This window comes from Gobio gobio, assembly GCF_949357685.1.
Source record: "Gobio gobio genome assembly, chromosome: 5".
Classification (NCBI taxonomy): Eukaryota; Metazoa; Chordata; class Actinopteri; order Cypriniformes; family Gobionidae; genus Gobio; species Gobio gobio.
In genome coordinates this window covers 63,190,718-63,208,288 of record NC_137101.1, presented here as the reverse complement: position 1 = coordinate 63,208,288, position 17,571 = coordinate 63,190,718, and the positions used below count along the sequence as shown (strand labels likewise).

The 17,571-nt window shown below is 39.7% G+C and overlaps 2 protein-coding genes across 4 annotated transcripts in view; both read left to right on the top strand.

The window, feature by feature from the left end:
- LOC307126927 (meprin A subunit beta-like) overlaps positions 1 to 5,704 on the top strand; it is a 29,204-nt gene extending 23,500 nt beyond the window's left edge. For 2 of the 3 annotated variants that reach the window (XM_079817803.1, XM_079817805.1), the window contains exon 17: positions 322 to 5,704. The gene's annotated coding sequence lies outside the window, so the exon portion shown is untranslated. The remainder of the gene's footprint in view (positions 1 to 321) is intronic. The other variant, XM_079817804.1, reaches the window with a different exon arrangement.
- LOC307126928 (uncharacterized protein) overlaps positions 1 to 17,571 on the top strand; it is a 597,805-nt gene that overhangs the window by 317,402 nt on the left and 262,832 nt on the right. The gene's annotated exons all lie outside the window — the stretch shown is intronic.

Below are 17,571 nucleotides of genomic sequence, written 5' to 3'. Positions count from 1 at the left end.
TCCTAGGTGTATATGACATTGTTCTTTCAGACTAATAAAATCAGAGTTATATTACAAAAGTCCAGGCTAATCCAAGCATTAGAATTAGATTAATTTGTAAGTGAAAACAAAACAAAACATTCAAACCAAAATTATTAACTAACAGAACTGCCTCAAAAGAGTCATGTGTGTGTGAATCAGACTACACTGGTTGCACTGTGTTTTTGACTCGCTGATTTTTTGTGAAGTGATATATTGCATGCACATTATAAATGTACATTTGTAAATGAGTATTTATCTATTGCATTAATGACGTTTATCTTCCCACCTCTCCTCTTTAAGCAAGTGTGTGGGCATATTTTGCAGCTCCAGTGGCAGGATGGCTTCCTCTCTGATCATCCTGATGCTTTGCTTTCTTTTGCTGGAGATTTAATCACCACGAATCACCATTATCACTGCTCTATGTCTGAATACACAAGATTTACATCTGTCTGTGTTATTAATTATAGAAGATAATTACATATAATCTACAATAAATGTTAATCTTAGCTTTAATCAGAATAATCATTTTGAGTTCTTATTGTAATCATAATGTACGATTCACACATTCCCTGTAGAGGTTAAGGGTAAATATTTACTATATTTCAGTCTTTTCAATGTAATAAATCACTGCATGAATAATACTGTTCACGGATGTAGGTTTGATTTTGATATTGTGGGGACATTATCCCTTCTTGTGTAGTGTATTTGATTAACTACACACACGGAGAGGTATATCTCAGCACCACATACTTATTAGTGAACACACACTAGCAGCTCATGTTGCTCACCAGCTCATGTATGTGAATCACTCACTCTTCACTCCCCGTAACCATAGAAGTAAAACCAAGGTGGCTGTTATATGTTAGTGAATAAGGATGCTACACAAACTGTGAGTTAAGATCCGTGTATTGCTCTGTTCCAGAACTGACTTGCACACGGTAGAACAACACTGTTACCTGTTAACATACCCAATTTCCCCACGAGGTGGAGCTGCTGCCTAAGCAGTACAACAGGATACCCTGTAACATCTGCCTTCCTGTAGTAAGATATCCAAACAATAAATGGCATTGTCAACAAACCTGAACTTCATTAAACTCAACCTGTTAACTCTTCAGTGAACACCCCGATGTAATTACAGGCTATTACAATGAACCAAAAAAATGCTTTTTCACACAATTAACAGTCTTCTTAATGTAGATGGTGATCGTTCTCTTACTTCATCTGATTGGTTGTGCAATGAATTTCTCAAATTTTTCAGTGGAAAAATTGACAATGTTCGCACAAATATTTGTAGTTCCTCTGGGCCCACAGATCTTATAGTTAATACATTATGTTTTTCCGGCACTCCATTTTCTTTATTACAATCTGACTTGCTCTGCCAGCAGGTTTCTCGTATGAAAGCTTCCACTTGCGTACTTGATCCTATGCCTTGTAGCCTATTTAAATCTTGCTTTGGTCCTTTATGTCCCTCAGTTCTTGCTATAATAAATGGCTCTTTGTCAACTGGTGTGGTGCCAGCAGCACTTAAAACGGCAGTGGCTCAGTGGTTCATGTAGATTGTCTACAAACTGGAAGGTTGGTGGTTCGATCCCCAGTTCCACCTGACCAAATGCCGAGGTGTCCATGAGCAAGACACCTAACCCCATCTGCTCCCGATGAGCTGGATGGAGCCTTGCATGGCTGACACCGCCGTCGGTGTGTGAATGAGTGTATGAATGGGTGAATGTGAGGCAAATGTAAAGCGCTTTGGATGGCCGTAGGTCTGTTAAAAGCGCTTTATAAATGCAGTCCATTTACCATTTAAAACTGCTGCTGTCACTCTCGTTTTAAAAAAGCAAATCTCTGATGTGAACATTCTTTCAAATTATGTGTGTGGTTGCGGCCCAATTGAACAAACATTTAATTGACAATAATTTATTTGAGCCCCATCAATCGGGGTTTTGAAAATTGCACAGCACTGAGACTGTGTTGTCACTAATTACGTGCTAATACCTTCCGACTCTGGTTCCCTGTCACTTCTCATTCTCTTGGATCTTAGTTCAGCCTTTGATACTACTGATTACTTAATCGTCTTGAAAATCTACTTGGTTTGTCCGAGACCGTGCTTGGATGGTTCAGGTCTTACTTTACTGACCGCAGTCAATTTGTTTTCATGGGTGGCCATAGGTCCAAGGTTGGTTCTGTTCATACTGGTGTCCCACAGGGGTCAGTATTGGGTCCCTTACTTTTTAATATGTACACTTACCCACTTGGTCAATTACTAAGATCTCTTGACCTTAACTATCACTTTTATGCTGATGATATACGTAGATTTAAATCCATTCAAGACCAAGTCAACATGTGGACATTGTGCATCTTCCGAACTGTATCACTGAGATCAAGATTTGGGTGTCTAATAATTTTCTGTCTTTAAATAGCTCTAAAACGGAAGTTATGCTCCTCCTATTTGATGCCACGTTGTCATTCGAGCCTTTTGTGCAGAATACGGTAAAGACATCCTTCTTTCATCTCAGAAATATAGCACGTCTTCGTCCCATGTTGTCGTTCTCAGTTGCTGAGAGGTTGATAAACTCTTTTGTCTTTTCACGTGTTGACTACTGTAATGGTCTTCTAGCTGGAGTATCTAAATCCTCAATTGACAAACTTCAATATTAACTAAATTCAGCTGCTAGATTTTTTAAAATCCTTATGTTAGCATAAAAGGCTTTGCACAATCTGGCTCCACAGTACTTGACTGATCTACTAATGCCTTACACTCCATGTCGTAATCTGCGTTCTTCTCAGAGTGGTCTCTTGGTTGTTCCCAAGACACAGCTTCGTTCCAGGGGCGATAGAGCATTTTCTTCCTATGCTCCTAAGCTTTGGAATTCTCTCCCGGCCGATATCAGGGAAGCAAATACTTTAGTAACTTTTAAATCTCTTCTTAAAAAATTCTATTTTAGGATAGCTTTTATTTGAATATTAATTGTATTTGTTGTATTTATAGTGTGTTGTTTTCTCTGTTTTATGTAAGCTTGTAAAGCTACTTTTAAAAGCGCTATATAAAATAAACTTAAAGGTTTTTATCTATCCCGAGGCTTAATTAGCCTGCCACTCCGGGAGTATGTCTGGCCCTGCTCCTCTCAGTGTGGCATGCAAATGGCCCTCCCCATGACTGGTGCCTGTCTCTTCACTGCTGTGATCAGTGTCTTGATCTCCTTCATGGCTGTGTCGCGCTTTGGCAGCCAGTGCCACTGTACATCATTATCCAACAGCATCCTCAGTGGTTCGCAGACCTCTGATAAGTGCGGCATGAACTTGGATAGGTAGTTCACAAACCCCACAAAACGCTGCACGTCTTTAGTGTCTGTGGAGTTGGGAATGTCCAGAACTGCTCTGACCTTGTCAGGGTCAGCTTTGAGGGCCTCGGCTGAGAGGACGTGGCCATGAAAGTGGACCTCCTTAAATTGCAGCTTCTTCAGACTCAGCCTCAATGTAACTTTCCTCCATCTGTCCATCAGTGCGGTGAGGTTAGCGTCATCGTCTCGGGTGGCTTCCTCCTCAGTGTCGCCACATCCCACTATTAGGATGTCGTCTGCTATAGGCTCAATTCTTTTCAAGCCCACCGGGAGCTCGTGCTGCTTCCTCTGATACAGCTCTGGCGCAACCGACACGCCGAAAGGGAGTTTCAGCCAGCGTTTTCTGCCCCACAGCGTCCAAAATGTAGTCATCAGGCTGCTCTCCTCATCCAGGCGGCACTGTAGAAACGCATCCCGTTTGTCCACCAGCGTGTGTCATGTACGTGCTTTTGGCAGTTTATACAGCACATCATCTAAGGTGGGCATAAGGTAAAGGGACCGCTTGGGAGCTCGGTTCAGGGGTCTGGGGTCAATACAGAGCCTACATTTCTCTGGCTTCTTTACTATGACCAGGTTACTTATCCAGTCAGTGGGTTGTGTGACTGTGACTAAGTGCCCACCCCTTTCATACTGATCCAACTGCGCTTTAACAGCTGCCTTGAGGGCCACTGGTACATTTCTGGGAGAGCACTGCACAGGGGCCACAGTGCTGTTCAGCTCAAAGTGGAGGTCGCCAGGCAGAGAGTCAATGAGGCCACTGTAGACATCATGCTGTACGTGCTGATTAAGTTCTCTTTAGTCAGCATGCATAACTTGCTGTGCTTTACACTACTACACAGCTCCTCAGGAATACATATCAGACCGAGATCCTCGCATGTGGAACACAAAAGTACTAGCCTCTGGCCGGATTTCACAATTTCAAAGTCAAGCTTGTGGCTCTTGCCTCTAATGACACTCTAATGAGTGCTGAACAGGCCCTTTGAGTTCATCCAAGCACTGTTGTAAAGTTTCAGTCTGGTGAGACTAGGCTGAAGAGGCGTCTTAGGTGATTAATTTTGATGCTCATCATGTTGCAGGTTGCTCCAGAGTCGAGCTGGCACCTCTGGGACCCGTTCTGCACTTCATCCCCTGTGTGTTCACTGCTCCTATGCTCATTGCTGTGTATATCTGGCCCAGATTGCCGCTATCATCATCTTGGTTCTCTTCAGAGGGGGCGTCCATATTGTGCAACTGGCGTGTGTTTTGGCTCTTTTCATGCATACTTTAGCGAATGCGGGGCACTGGTCCTGCCCACGTCTGTTTTGAGTGCCACAGTACCTGCACTCGCCTGTCCCTCTCATGCTCTGTGCAGGTTTGGTGGTTGGCTAAAATGTTAAGATCCATGTATTGCTCTGTTCTAGAACTGACATGCACACGGTAGAACAACACTGCTGACTTCCTGTTACCTGTTAACATACCCAATTTCTTCCTAACTTCTGCCTAAGCAGTACAACAGGATACCCTGTAACAGTGGCCCTCTAGTGGAGTCCATATGCAAGTATATAAATGCATATAACACTACACCACCACCCCCCTTTTCTCAGGAAACAATACTTGCTGCAAAAAGGATATATGAACACTACATATAGATCTTAAAGTGCACATAACAGGAACCTTTTCTTTCTCATTTAGAGCAAACATCTTGTCAAATAAGCAGTTCAAAGCATAAACATATTTAACCTTAATTACTTGCCAAATATATATTCAGTTCATACAGTTGACCTGAAACCTAACAGGAACTTTTACAAGCCGGCCACTCCTGGTAGTTGTGGTACTGCTTTTATGTATGTGGATGCCGTCTTTTCTTTGTTGTTTATATGTCCAAGTTCCCTAAGGTCAGGGATGGGCAGTATTTCAGATACATGTATTTAAAATGTGAGATGGTGGTCCAGTGGGTTAAACAATGGAACTGATACACAGAAGGTTGCTGGTTCAATCCCAGTGGTCACCACCAGTGTGTCCTTGAGCAAGGCATTTTACTCCATGTTGCTCCAGGGGGATTGTCCCTGTAATAAGGGTACTGTAAGTCGCTTCGGATAAAAGCGTCTGCCAAATGCATAAATGTAAATGTAAAATATGTATTTGAAATACAAAATACTATTTTGTATTTTAAAGCCTTTGGAAAAAATCAAATGTAATTTGTATTTAAATACATTTAAGATGAGTATTTTTGTATTTTCAAAATACTTTGAGCCAGTCAACCTCTTTATCAGGTGCTGTTTTCATGCAACATTCATGCACAACTTTTCTGGAATAAGGATGTCATGGTAATTTCTACTTGTTGATTAAAGTAGCTTGTCAAATGTGTTTGAAGCATTCTGCATGTTTGGGATGGGTGATATCATATGACAATACATATCATAGATTTGTAGCGATGATATCAATTGTGAATCGATGTAACTTTTTCTAAATCGTTTACATAGATAAGCCTATCGGGGTAAGCACATATATCTGTGCAGCTTTTAGTGGGCAGGAATGATTGGAATGTTGGAGTGGAAAAAGAAGCAAGGGCGAATTAGTTATTGGGTGTGATGTGATTTGAGTTATTATAACTGCCGCAAAAGGAAATTCAAATTCACAATTGCACGTTGGCAGCACTGTTGGCAACACATTTTCAGGGGAAGTTGCTAAAGTCAAGTCAAGTCAAGTCAACTTTATTTATATAGCACTTTTCACAAAGTAGATTGTTTCAAAGCAGCTTTACAGTGTTAAACAGGAAAATAATGCAGCATAATTTTATTCAGCCGCATAGCCACTCCGGAAAAAACGCTGATGTCATCAGCCCATCTCAACCATCACACAGCGACAGTCATTTCAATTATCATACAGTGACAGTGTGGGCTTTAGATCAATAATTCGATAAGTAATTTAGTTTAAATGGTTAATTTAGTTTATTATTTAGATTTATTTCGATGTTTATTTGAAAAATTTAGTGTCCCCAACTGAGCACGCCAAGCCAGAGGCAACAGGCTAAAGACAGATCGAGTTGTTGCTAAAAGTTGCTTAACTTTGCTTAGCTGCGGCCTATTGAGCTAGCTTGTACATGTGTTGTTTGGATTAGAGTCACTTTCCAGAAGTTGCTAAAAGTTGCCAAATAAAAAAAAAAAGCAAAATTTGTTGCTAGGTACTTTTAGAAAAAAAGTTGGCAACACTGGTTGAAGCCTTGTTTATATGTGAGGTCACTGCACTATAACGTCATTACGTAATCGCAAGACAAAACTATGCCATTTTGTAACTCGTAGATATTATTTGAAATGCTAATTTAGATTTGTTTGTAAAATAAATTAAAGCAATGTGTTAGTTAATATGTACAGAGCCCCACACATGACGTGCAAGAAGAAAAAAAAGTAAATTGTGCGCAAAATTTACTAATTTGTTCCCTCGATTTGCTAAATCATCCACACGATTTACTCATTTGTTCCTTTGCTTTATAAATCGTGTGCACAATTTAGCCTACTAGTTTTTTCCTGCATGTCATATGCAGGGCTCTGTAAATATGCTACCTAAATGATCTTCCGGTTTTTACTGCGATTTCCACAGTGATCTTAAGGAATTATGAATGAACCGCTCGGCCTATTGAGCTAGCTTGTATGTGTGTTGTTTGGATTAGAGTCACTTTCCAGAAGTTGCTAAAAGTTGCCAAATAAATAAAAAAAATTGCAAAATTTGTTGCTAGGTACTTTTAGAAAAAAAGTTGGCAACACTGGTTGAAGCCTTGTTTATACTTTCGCAATTCGCAAGGCTCTACGCCGCGAACCTCCTTACTGTGCGCGCTCCTCAGTAAAGTTTATGCTTGACGTGCTCTCCGTTGTATAATTCCGTTGTATAGTTCTGTGAAACGACAGAGGGCGACTCTGAGTAATTGTTCTCCAAACCATCAAAAAGCAGCGATGAGAGGAAGTAGTTTGCAGAATAATTTGTCAAACACTCATCTTGTGAGAAGTTTGTGAATAAATGGATTATGAATGAATAAATTTCTTCACATATAAACTGATTAGGTTGTGGGTCATTTTTAGGACACATTCACATACACTACTTAAACCCTAACCAAATAATCAAGTTAAACCCAGTAAACTTGAAATTGTGACTTGTTGTGACATTAGAACAAAACATATTAATGAATAGGCCCAGATGAATCACCAATTTCACATGTATTTAGTGTATTTTCAAAATACTGTATTTGTATTTAAATAAATTTTTCTACACAGTATTTTGTATTTGTATTTTAAATACATTTCCATGTATTTATGCCCATCTCTGCCTAAGGTAATGAAATTCAATCAGAAGAAACGATTGTCCTCTGGTGTGCTTTTGTGTGTTGCATCCCCTGGTGTGAGATATGAAGTTTCTTAAGCATCTCTGATCTCATCGACTCTGGAATCAGGATCTTGTTAGATACCAGTAATAAACAGTGCATCTGGAAAGTATTCACAGCCCTTCACTTTTTCCACAACTTTTTACGTTATAGCCTTATTCCAAAATGGATTAAATTAATTATTTTTCTCAAAATTCTACAAACAATACCCCGTAACGACAACGTGAAAGAAGTTTGTTTGAAATCTTAGCAAATTATTTAAAAATAACATGTATGTACATAAGTATTCACAGTAGGGTGACCAAACGTCCTGTTTTCCCAGGACATGTCCTGTTTTCAAGTCCTGTCCTGGCCCTAATATAACAATTTTCTATCCATACAGAGGGAGCGTACTTTAATTGTATTGAAATTAGGAATCTTTGAGTAAACTTTGAGTATCATTTGAGTATCTCATTCCCGGGCCGAGTGTCCTGGTTTTCGGGTAATCAAAATATGGTCACCCTAATTCACAGCCTTTTCCATGACACTAAACATTGAGCTCAGGTGCTCCTTTTTCCACTGATCATCCTTGAGATGTTTCTACAATGTGATTGAAGTCCACCTGTGGTAAATTCAGTTGACTGGACATGATTTGGTAAGGCACACACCTGTCTATATAAGGTCACACAGTCAACAGTGCATTAGTGATGCAAAGTCCGATTCATTTCCGCGAACTGGTTCTTTTCAACCTGACCTGAAATGTAAACGTCTATTTAAGGCGAGACACGGCAGGTGAAAACATTGTTTTTTCATGCAGTGGTCAATTTTGAGATTTTGGGCCAGTTTGCTCCCTTAACATGTAAGCTTTCATGTCAAAATAAAAAAATGTCAACATTACACATTAAGGTGGTTATTTCATTATATTTTGTCACCGTGCGCCTTTAGATTTCTACCCGAAATCATCAAACGTAATTCTAGTGTGATCTCTCGTGCCGTCTCCATTCACAGAAACATGTCATGCTTGGTATCATTATGAAGCGCTCAGTCTCACACACAGTGCTGTCTAATCCAAATATGGACACTTCCTTTGTAGAACTAACCAACCGTGAAAGTTTGCAGCCGAAAACCACATCTGATTGGTCGATGTGAATTTCTCACGCGCTGCCGATTGCTTGTGTATTCTCTGCCTGAGAGAAAGTGCAGACAACGCTGAAATCAGCTCATAAACACTCACAGAAAAGACCAGGTAGCAAGAGCTAGTAAAAAGAAAGTAAACAGCAACAGATTAGATGACGAAACCCCGTCAGAATTAGATTCAAATAGTTATAGATGGACCAATACAACAAACAGGGACAGTTCGTCTGCAGTTTTTGTGACTGGTGTTTGTTAAGGTAGTTCTCTTAAGGTAGTTCTCTAATAGCTATTGCTATTAATAATTTATTCATTTATCAATTTCCACGTGTTTTAAATATTATACACTACTGAATTAACTGAATATATATTTTGTTTGTAGGTTGGGGGTTTTATAGAAATGTATGCAGTTATACAGTATAAAACTTTAAAGGCCGTTTTCTCAAAATTAGTGTTTTCTCACACTCAGAGTCAGATATATCCACTTCAGTAGCACCTACAAGCACCAACTTTTGCAGTCTTATACTGAACTATATTCTGAAGGCTTTTACAGAGGGATTTGTTGATATATCATTCCTATCCTGAGTTATAGGTCCTTTAACTCCAAAAAACATGGCGAAAATTGATTTTTTAAGGCTATTGTCAGTATTCTCTAATTTACTAAAGCACAAAATAAGATATCCAGAATCCCCTCTGTAAAAGCCCTCTCATCTAACATGTCAACAAATAGAACCAAGAATTTTAAACATGGTCCTTTCCAATTTCCAGATTTTGTTTTTGGAAAAGTATGCAAATGAGTGTATATTTAAGTATATAAGGCCTCATTTGCATATTAAAACATTCATTTACACAAAACGTGTAATACATTTTTTTCTTATCTTTATGCCAGTAATAAACTGGAGAAGTTTCACAGTGATATCTTGTAATTTAAAAAAATTCCCTATTCACCTGTAGTGTCTCGCCTTAAGATCAAGATCATACATCATGAGGAATACATTTACAATACACTCACCTAAAGGATTATTAGGAAAACCTGTTCAATTTCTCATTAATGCAATTATCTAATCAACCAATCACATGGCAGTTGCTTCAATGTATTTAGGGGTGTGGTCCTGGTCAAGACAATCTCCTGAATTCCAAACTGAATGTCAGAATGGGAAAGAAATGTGATTTAAGCAATTTTGAGCGTGGCATGGTTGTTGGTGCCAGACGGGCCGGTCTGAGTATTTCACAATCTGCTCAATTACTGGGATTTTAACGCACAACCATTTCTAGGGTTTACAAAGAATGGTGTGAAAAGGGAAAAAACATCCAGTATGCGGCAGTCCTGTGGGCGAAAATGCCTTGTTGATGCTAGAGGCCAGAGGAGAATGGGCCAACTGATTCAAGCTGATAGAAGAGCAACTTTGACTGAAATAACCACTCGTTACAACTGAGGTATGCAGCAAAGCATTTGTGAAGCCACAACACACACAACCTTGAGGCCATCTCCACTACAAATAGGAAAAAGAGGCTACAATTTGTACAAACCCAAATCAGAAAAAGTTGGGATAGTATGGAAAACGCGAATAAATAAAAAAATAAGTGATTTCTAAATTTACTTTGACTTGTATTTCATTGCAGACAATATGAACACAAAATGTTTCATGTTTTGTTTGGTCAACTTCATGTCATTTGTAAATATGCATCCTTTCCTGTCATTCAGACCTGCAACACATTTCAAAAAAAGTTGGGACAGGAGCAATTTAGGGCTAGTAATGAGGTAAAATGGTTAAATAATGATGTGATTTGAAACAGGTGATGTCAACAGGTGATTGTAATTATGATTTGGTACAAAAGCAGCATCCAAGAAAGGTCTAATCCTTTAGGAGCAAAGATGGGCCGAGGATTGCCAGTTTGCCAACAAATACGTGAGAAAATTATTGAAATGTTTAAAAACAATGTTCCTCAAAGAAAGATAGGAAGAGATTTGGATATTTCACACTCAACAGTGCATAACATAATTAAAAGATTCAAGGAATCTGGAGGAATTTCAGTGCGTAAAGAACAAGGGCGCAAGCCTAAGCTGAACAACCGTGATCTCCGATCCCTCAGGCGGCACTGCATCAAGAATCGTCATTCATCTAGAAGCCATATCACCACATGGGCTCAGGACTACTTTGGCAAACCTTTGTCAAGTACCACAATACGTAGTTACATCCACAAATGCCAGTTTAAACTGTACTGTGCCAAAAGGAAGCCCTATGTTAACAGTGTCCAGAAGCGCCGTCGACTTCTCTGGGCTCGGAGGCATCTGGGATGGACCATCACACAGTGGAAACGTGTACTGTGGTCAGATGAATCAGTATTTGAGGTATTTTTTGGGAGGAATGGACGCCGTGTGCTCCGGACCAAAGAAGAAAAGGATCATCCAGACTGTTACCAGCAACAAGTCCAAAAGCCAGGGTCTGTCATGGTATGGGGTTGTGTCAGTGCCCTTGCCAAAGGTAACTTGCACTTCTGTGAAGGCACCATTAATGCTGAAAAGTACATAGAGATTTTGGAGCATAATATGCTGCCTTCAAGAAGACATCTTTTCCAGGGACGTCCATGCATATTTCAACAAGACAATGCAAAACCACATTCTGCACACATTACAAAGTCCTGGCTGCGGAGGATGAGGGTACGGGTACTTGACTGGCCTGCCTGCAGTCCCGACCTGTCTCCAATAGAGAATGTGTGGTGCATTTTGAAGCGCAAAATGCGACAATGAAGACCCCGTACTGTTGCCCACCTTAAGACTTTTTTGCAGGAAGAATGGGACAAAATTACACCTGAAACACTTCATCACTTGGTGTCTTCAGTCCCTAAACGTCTTTTAAGTGTTGTGAAAAGGAATGGCAACATTACTAAGTGGTAAATGCTTTACTGTCCCAACTTTTTTTTAAATGTGTTGCAGGTCTGAATGACAGGAAAGGATGCATATTTACAAATGACATGAAGTTGACCAGACAAAACATGAAATAGTTTTTGTTCATATTATCTGCAATGAAATACAAGTCAAAGTAAATTTAGAAATCACTTCTTTTATTTTTTATTTGCGTTTTCCATACTGTCCCAACTTTTTCTGATTTGGGGTTGTATATATATATATATATATATATATATATATATATATATATATATATATATATATATATATATATATATATATATATATATATATATATATAACCAAACAAAATTAAATATCCATGTCAAATTATTTGAATGTAGGTTAAATGGGTTAAATTCTTTTCAACTAAATTGTAAAAATCACTTTTTAATACAACCAAATAAACATATGGCGATATATTCATTTTTGTTTCTCGTGAAAATTTTTCAGCCAACAATGTTCGTGATGTCATTTGTCGATACAAAAGGCTTCTGAAGCTAACACAACAAGGAGCAACCATGACAAAAGCTTTCAGAAAAGAGGGTGTCTCTCGGAATGCAGTGGCCCAGCTCGCCCCTATCGCAGAGCTGTACTTTGCGGACAGGGTCCTATTCAATAACATCAGCTTCACCTCAGGGAAGCTAGCCGAGTTTGCGGAGAAGTGCAAAGAACACATTGTGGGGGAGGATTAAAAAAAAGTGCTATCGATGAAAATGAAAGGTTCACTTTTGCCTTTTTGTCTGAATAAGTGAGTTAAGAAAAAAAGTTTGATTGCTGTGTTCCCTTATAGTTTGTTTTCTGTGTTTATATGTCCTTGTTAACTGTTATTTGTAACAGTTTTTCAACTGAAGGGAACAAAAACTTTCTAACTTTTTTTCATTCTAGGCAATATGTTTTTATTTCCATGGTTTATTCTTTATTTCCTGCTCTTTGGTGTGTTGAAATTGAATGCTGTGCAACTTTTTATACAGCAGTTCATTAAAAGCAGTTGGACAAACTATTGACTCTGGTATTTATTTTGCAGTAGGCAGATATGTACTTGTACTGTGGTACTGTTATTTTCTTAAAGGTGCAGTGTGTAGTATTTATGAGGATCTATTGACAGAAATGCAATATAAATACTTAACCATGTTTTCAGTGGTCTATAAATGAATGTACTTAATGTACTGTTATGTTTTTATTATTTAGAATGATCCATTTCTATCTACATACACCGCGGGCTCCGTACAGTGAAGTCACCATTTTGTGCTGCCATGTTTCTACAGTAGCCCTAAATGGACAAACTTATCTACAATGCGCTAGTCCCTCTCTGCTCTCTCCGATGATGACATCTTTGTCCCTATCTGCTGACTAGTAGTAGCCTGTAAGAGTCATTCAACAGCATTTCTTTGTTTTTCACTTCATTTTGATGGGCCTAATGTGTCAACAGAGGACTATATGAATTGACCTCAAAGTAAACTGACAGTCTACTGAAAGGTAATTTGTACGCAACAAACAGTCAGTAGAGCACTCCTGAAAATCCTTGTAAGTGTAACAGGAATGAGTACGCTATACCTTTAAGGGGGCAGGTGACGTGACGGCGCCGGTGAGGTTAAAGTCTCGCGGGCTCGCGAAACTACGTTTGTTCTCGTCTCCACTCGAACGAGTGTGCGTGTGGGGTCTTTCTCTCCGGTACTGGCACTTTGGAGAAACTGCTTGCGTTTGACTGCTGTCCTCGACCAGTTGGTGTGAGTAGATGTGTACTTTTATCCATAGGAGTTGAATCTAATGAGAGACGTATTAGTATAGTTTGCCCATCTACGTGTTCTAGGATTATTCCCGTGCTGATGACCTGTTGATCTGATCGCGCTGCGTGCATGCAACTCTGCGTTGGCTTCGGCTACCTAATGATCACCCGTGTATGTGTATATTCTGATGCTTGCAACAATCCAACGTGAGTAGTAGTGTTCTTTATAATCAATGAGTTGAATCTAATAGGAAACATGTTTAGTATAATATGTACACCGTGTTGTTCTAGGAGTATTTTGCACTGACCTGTGTATCTGAACGCGCTGTATGCGTGCAACACTGCATTGGCTTCGGCTACCTAATGATCAACTGTGCGTTTATACATTGAGTTGAGAGTAACCGCGTGCATGGAGGTCCGGACAGAATTGACTGCGTTACAACCCACTTCTGCCTTTTCTATAATGCCTCAGTCAACAAAGTGAACCATAGTGTACTGTTAAAAAGGTATGTGAGTATTTTGTTTTATAAGTAAGTGTATAATGTGTTTTTGTGTAATAAAAATGGGAAATGGTTTTAATTACAGGTCTTAAAATCCTTCCCGTCGGGTTAGCAGCCACCGTTTTCTTTCCCCACAAATATATTTGAGGTTTATTTGATTAGTTTGTGTTACCGTAAATCCTCTAATATAGGCCCGGGCCTTTATTTTACTCAAGCGCATCGCGGTCCAGGCCTTTATTGGAAGGAGGCCAGAATTAGAGGCAGGCCTCAATTTCTATTTGAGCAAATCAAACTACCAGTAGAATGACTAAAAATGAGATTTTGCGTCTATTTCAACCTATAAAATACTAGGTTAATTTATTGAAAACGTACAGTTACCATAACATTATGGTATGCATACAGAACATTAACAACAAATACCGGTAATTCAGTTTAAATTCCAGTGTAGAAATATGGTAACAAAAACGTAGCAAACATAGGCTACCGGTAGTGCATTGTAAACACTTAACCATACACGGTGATAATTAGGTTATTGATTCATAACAAAAGGCAACAGACACCTTACCGCTCCAAAGTTTAACCATTCCTGTCTCGTTTGGTTTGAAGTTATAAAAAAAAAAATCCTCCAATTCTGTTTAATCCTCGTCCTCCTCAGTTTCCTCCTCCTTTTCATCTCTCCCTGTAAACTCCTCATCACTCGCGCCAGCTTCTACAACAAGTTAATTATTGTACAGATCCTCTTCGTCCTCCTCATGTTCCGCTGCGCGTCTGTTCTCATCCTCGCGCCGTAAACGTTAGCCTACCGGACCCGGTGACTGAAGTCTCACGTGCGAGTCAAGAGAGGTGATCAGACATCCCAACCTGAAAAAAGTCATTTCAGGGAGGTATCTCTCCTAAAATTATGTAGATCACTTTTACTATTTACATAAGCTGCTTATACTACTATTTATGTAAACTGCTTTTATTTATATTTCATTGCAACTTTAAACAGGTCTAAGGAGTTTGTTGTTTTCATGTAGCCTTGGCAACTAGCCGACCTGAAAAATATGCACATGAAATGAAACTTGTTTAACTCAACCATAACATGTTAGTTACAAACTGTAGAGCGTGCAAGATTGTCATTATGTTTATACTTTATACTTTCGTTTTTTGGGGCGAGAGATAAAAGCCCGAAGAGATAAAAGCCCGCCCACACTGACAATTGATTGGTTGACTTACCGAAACAAGCCAATCAGGACGCTCTCCGTCTTACATGCGCTTCATTAGGTGCACACTAGCACACACACGTAAGGTTTCTCGCTCTCTCTCCCTCTCTGCCGTGCGCGCGTGCACAGTTTGTGTCTCGCATGCGCGCTCTTGCTCGCTCGCTCTAGATTGCGGGAGAATTTTACTAATTTGCGGGCATCAGGGAGCTGCTATAAATATGCGGGAGACTTGGGATGTCTGGGTGATTGACATGACCAGTACCCTGTGGTACTTGCATGTTACTATCACATGCAAGCATAATGTTGAGGCCTGCCCAGAAAAACGTTGGTTCTAATAATAGCCCCGGCCGCTATTAGAGACCGGCCTTTATTTACCTTCGGTGACAGCGAGACCGGCCAATGTTGGAGACCCGGCCGCTAATGGAATACAGGCCAATATTAGAGGATTTACGGTGTTTTGGTTTGGGTGTTTGTCCTTTATAATTTATTTGTTTTGTAATTTATTTATTTTTCTTTGTTAAGTCTTAGTGTTTATTTACTGGTGTATTACTGTATGGGAGGTTTTATTTCTACGTTTGGTTGGTTTCATTGCTGTTGGTTTTTTACGAATGGTTGGGATATTTTGGTTTCATTTGTTTTGGATTGGTTTGTTTCCTCCCATGTAGTTTTGTTATCCAGTTTTTGATATCACTTTGATTTACTTTATTTCGATTGAGTGTTATATTTATTATTGTTTTTTTGTAATATCACTCACCAGCCCAAGTCTATCCTGCTTTGAGTACTAGATTTATTATTGGGGTTTTTTTCTGTATAAGATTTATTTGATAGTTCAATCCCAATTTGTGGAGAGCAGTGTTTGTTTGTTACCCTTTTTTTTGGTTGTTGTTTTTGTTTGTTTGGAATTGCTGTGTTTTGTTTTTTCTTTCTGCCGTGTTGGTTTGTTTGATATAATTTTTTGATTTTGTTTGAAACACCCTGGTTAACAGCAAATGTGACATCAATAGTATCCATGAAGAAGGATTGTGCCATTTTAATAAAATCAACCTTTTATACTCTGGCTTCTAGTTCATTTAATTGAACCACCTGTGTTTAGAAAACATCACTATTAGGGTCCCCTATCCCGTAAAAGTGGGGGTGGCGTAGTCTATTTGGTCGACATTCTTAAACCGCCATAAAGTCGGTGTTACATTTCTGGCGCAGTCGGCAGGGTCATATTTAAAGAAGCCTGAGTGTAAATGGTTGTATTGATTTAAGGTGTGTATTTGTTGTGGTGGGGAAAGAAACGGTGGTTGCAACATATCAAGGACTACATCATCTCGTCACGAACTGGTGATCTTCATCCTCCTTCGGCTGTCTTTTGGATTGTTTTTCTCTCCCTCTGTTTTCTGTGTGAGACAGATTGTATTATGGAGGAACAATTTAAAGCCCTTGCTGATCTGGTACAACAACTACAGGCGGATAACCAGCAACTTCGGGAGGAACTTCTCAGGAGACCTGTTAATGTTGAGGGTGAGGAGGTACAAGCTGCTGGACATGATGTGAATGCCCATACACCTGTTAATGTGTCTACATCTGAACGTTATGTGTATGTTCCACGGGAAAGAAAATGTCCTAGGTTCTCTGGGAGAGGGTCTATTGATTTGTTGACCGTAGAAGATTGGGTAGAAGAAGTACGTAGGTCTTTGATAGTTCGTCCAGTCCCTGTGGCTGAGAAGGCTTTGTTTGTCTATGATCTTTTGGATGGAGAAGCTAAGGCTGAAGTAAAGTTTCACCCCTCTAGTGACAGGGATGATCCTGAGAACATTTTTACAATCTTGCTTGATATGTATGGTTGTTCTCAGTCTTTTGTTGGTTTGCAGAAGCAGTTTTTCCAACGTCGCCAGCTGGAGGGAGAGTCACTGCGTGAATATTCACATGCCCTCATGGCCCTAATGGAGGCCATGAAACGTAAGAACTTGTCAGGTATTAGTAACCCAGACCATACACTAAGTGACCAATTTATTGAACATATGCGTGATAATACTCTGCGTAGGGAATTAAAGAGACAGGTGCGGTTAAATGTTGGGATGTCATTTCTGGAGGTTCGTTCTGAAGCTGTACGGTGGGCAGATGAGGGAGTAACCCCAGGTGTGAGATCCCGAGCTCATTCTTGTGCTGCGGACGTTCAGGTAGTGGGTACGTATAGATCTAATCGCCCCACCCCTGACTCTACTAATGAATTAGGCGAGCTGAAAGATTGTTTACGTAAACAACAGGTTCAGCTAGAGGCCATTTTGAAGCACTTGAGTATAAGTCCATCAAATACTTTAGAGGGTGCTGTTGGTTCCCGTCCGAGTGCTGGCCAGTTTTGGGCTGATGGTAAGCCAATCTGCATGCGTTGCAATAAAGTTGGTCATATTGCAA